Raw genomic sequence first — 3659 nt, 5'->3', positions numbered from 1 at the left:
TCTAAATAATTTTAGCTGCAGGCACCAGGATACCGGTAAAAAAAGGGAACATATTCCGTCAGCAGGTTTCAGGATTTTAAGTTAATTTAGGAGTGATCACAGCGCTGTGTCATCTGCGATGTGTCTGTCTCACGGCCAGCTGCCAGGTTTGATTAATACTTTGTAATAAATACATGAATAAAGCACAGTCATACTCAGTTTTGCCCCCGCTGTATTTTTAAATACGCAGTAGAGGTATTTAAAGGTAGTAGAGGACATGTACCTGTATATAAAAAACGCGCCCTATAGTCCGGTGCGCCTTATGTGTGTGTTAAATACAGAAATGGGACACATAACTGAGACTGCGCCTTTTAGTCCGGTGCGCCTTATGGTCGTGAAAATACGGTACTTGAATAATAATTTGAGTCTACTATGGTCTTTCCACAGAAACGTTAAATTGTCTTGTTAGAAATCCTTAAAATTGTATCAACACCTTTTCACACTTTAAAAATTGCACAATCAATTAATATATATATTTAATATATAATAATATAAATTTAGCTGCTAGACTCAAGATGTGTCTTAATTCACTGTCAAGCAGCAGCGGCACCAGAAAATTATTATGGGGGGGGCAATGGCCACAACAAATACCAACAAATAAATAATACTATAATAGATATAGATTTACTGTTCCCGGGCTAATACACTACATATTGTGAAATGCACATTACTAAATGTTTATCATATGATAAGCACATACATCAACACTTCTTTTATCCTTTTTGTTTTTCAGAGCCAGAAGACATCAGAGTGGCTCGAGGATTTCTTAAAAATGTTGCTCTGTACCAGGAGAGCCCTGCAGCCTTGATCCACCCGTCACAGAAGGCTCTTCAGGAGCTCTTTCCCAATAGTGGCCTGTTCCTGTCATCCTTTAAGCTTGCCTCCATAATGCATGCATGTGACCATGACAGCCTTCGACTTTTCCATCTCCTTTTTGAACACTTCTTCACCGCAGAGGAGTGCACCAATGCAATGGCTTTCGGACGACATGGCAAGATACCAGAGGGGAAGCAGCTGCTTGACCAAAGCAAAGTTGATGGAATTCTGAGTGAGTAGATTTTCTGGTGTAATGACTGCAATGTTCTAGCTACTTTCTAGTATTTTGCCTGCTTGATTTGTTGTACACTAGTTACTTGATTGTTGTTGTTTTTTTTTTTTGAGTAAATATGTTTTTAATATGATTAGATTATGAAAGTCTACAGTGGCCGACAAGGGTCAAATGGACAGCAACGGCCCAATATGTCTCAGTTTGAGAAAACAGCTTCAAGTACAGAAACGAAGCAAAATCACAAAATCAAACACAAGTCTAAACGAGCTACAAAATGAGGAACGTGTTGCAAATGAAAAAACGCATCATCAAAAATGCATCATCATCAAACGCACTGCAAATGGAGAAACGATCTGTAAACCAAGAAAAGATCTGCAAACGAAAAACGCTGCATGCTCCAAACCTGCAGGGGGAGCCCTCAGCGTAACAGCTCAATAGAGAGACAGAACAGCTGACTAAATCACAACGGTGTATGAAAATACAGCAGGAACCGCTTATAGTGATCACGGATATAGTAATCAGCTGCTTTAAGATCCAGAGGACAGAATCATTTCTATACAAAGGCTGTTTAAATAATTTGGTTATAGTGATCAAGAAATTCACTTATAGTTTCATTTTTGGGAATTTTATGAATGAAAACATGCAAAAACTATTTTAAAACTACGTGTATTTTATTTTTTACTCGCAGCAGGACACAGCGCAGCTGTCCCATCCAGAGCTGAGGAATGCAGTTCACATTTTAAAGACTGGTCTCCTGCATGTTGGTTAAAAAACTTTGACCTTTTACATGGTTTTGAAAAAGAAGTGAACTTGGTGTTAGGCAAAAGTAATTAAACTTGCATGATGCTTCTCAAAAGAAGCATTTGAAACGACTGAGTTTAAAATCAGAATAAAATTCAATCAATGCTGAAGCTGTCTGTTTCCATTTTTCTCATTGAAAAATGATACAAATGGCATTTAGATGACGTTCTGCATAAAAAATTAAGTGAAACAATAAAAATTCAGTTATAGTAATCAACTGCTTATTGTGATCATATTGACTCCAGACCAACGTGATCACTATAAGTGGTTTCCACTGTACAGCAGGAACGGTAATATGACTTTTACTTGATTTTATATATATGTTTATATATGTTTGCATGTAGATTAGCCTGCTTGATATAGGTATGGGAAACTGTGAAAAGAGGGCTTTTTAATGTATTATTAAAGCGGGTGTTTTATATCAAGTAGGCTAATCTACATGCAAACATGTATATACATATATATATATATAAAATCAAGTAAAAGTCACATTACCGTTCCTGCTGTATTTTCATACACCGTTGTGATTTAGTCAGCTGTTCTGTCTCTCTCCATCCCGTGTGTCTCTCTATTGAGCTGTTACGCTGAGGGCTCCCCCTGCAGGTTTGGAGCATGCAGCGTTTTTCGTTTGCAGATCGTTTGTCGGTTTACAGATCGTTTCTCCATTTGCAGTGTACCTGTTAGAAGTTAAAGTTTTGTACCTCGTTTAGACTTGTTTGATTTTGTGATTTTGCATCGTTTCTGTACTTGAAGCTGTTTTCTCAAACTGAGACGTATTGGGCCGTTGCTGTCCGTTTGACCCTTGTCGGCCACCGTAAAAGTCAAATAAGAAATTGAATGATACTGAATGTAGCTCCTGGTGTGTTGAGAGATGCACAGGAAGGCTAAGATGGATATAAACAGTCCTTTATTTTAACCCTTTGATACACTGGCACTGCAAACCCATTCTAATGCACAAGATGGATCAAAATTTACCTGTACTTGTGTCATGCATAGCTGAGTGTTTCTTTGCCATATCTTTTAAAATCAATTTATTTCATCATTTAATATTCCTAATATTAAATGTTTTCTTTGCCACTAGTCATTATTTCCTCTTATGTTAATAATCAAAAACATTATACACTTAGATGGAACCATTGCTATATAGAAATGTCATTTTACAGATAGTTGAATGAACATAATAATGTATTAAAATATGCTAGGAAAATATCAAACAAATTTAAGTCTCTTTTCTCCGTTTTTTTTTTTTTGCAGCCTATGTGAGGCGGTGTGCAACGATGGAGAACTGGAAACCAGTAGAGGAGGCCAAGCTTAAAAAGGCCCTCATAAATAAATGCCATCACAGGTCAGTACAGTGACTGGCTTTACAGGCATAATGTTTCCAACAGCCCCTTGTTCACCAGTGTGCCCTCTTGTTCAGCAATTGTGAATTTTTTCACCGTTTATTGGCATGTTGTTACACCAGTGGTTGTCAATTGGGATAATGTGATTGCTGTCACTTTTAAAATGTATGGCCTGGTTCACTCTTGTAAAATGGTATGCACATTGGTATGAATTAATGCAAAATAAATGAGGCTGCAGTTCATTCACAGTTGTTTCTTATTTCTTCCATTTTAATCTCAATTTTCTCTTACCTTAGTCTCAAAGTCATTCTGACATTATCTCAGTTTTTCTCCGAAGGGGAGGGGGTTAGGAGCAATAATTCAGATTGAGGTGATCTCAAGAAGAGAAGCAATTGAGCTCCGTCTTACAACTCTTTAGTGCTCCTCCT

The 3659-nt window shown here is 37.4% G+C and overlaps 1 long non-coding RNA gene across 1 annotated transcript; it reads left to right on the top strand.

Moving 5' to 3' along the window:
- Positions 1–954: 954 nt before the first annotated feature.
- On the top strand, positions 955–3269 carry LOC119775634. The gene is made up of 2 exons (XR_005279679.1): positions 955–1087; positions 3143–3269. It is a non-coding gene; the product is annotated as an uncharacterized LOC119775634 (long non-coding RNA).
- Positions 3270–3659: the final 390 nt, after the last annotated feature.

The sequence above is a fragment of the Cyprinodon tularosa genome, unplaced genomic scaffold (genome assembly GCF_016077235.1).
Source record: "Cyprinodon tularosa strain WSP-4 unplaced genomic scaffold, ASM1607723v1 ctg884, whole genome shotgun sequence".
In the NCBI taxonomy this organism is placed as follows: domain Eukaryota; kingdom Metazoa; phylum Chordata; class Actinopteri; order Cyprinodontiformes; family Cyprinodontidae; genus Cyprinodon; species Cyprinodon tularosa.
This window is presented reverse-complemented; position numbering and strand designations above follow the sequence as displayed.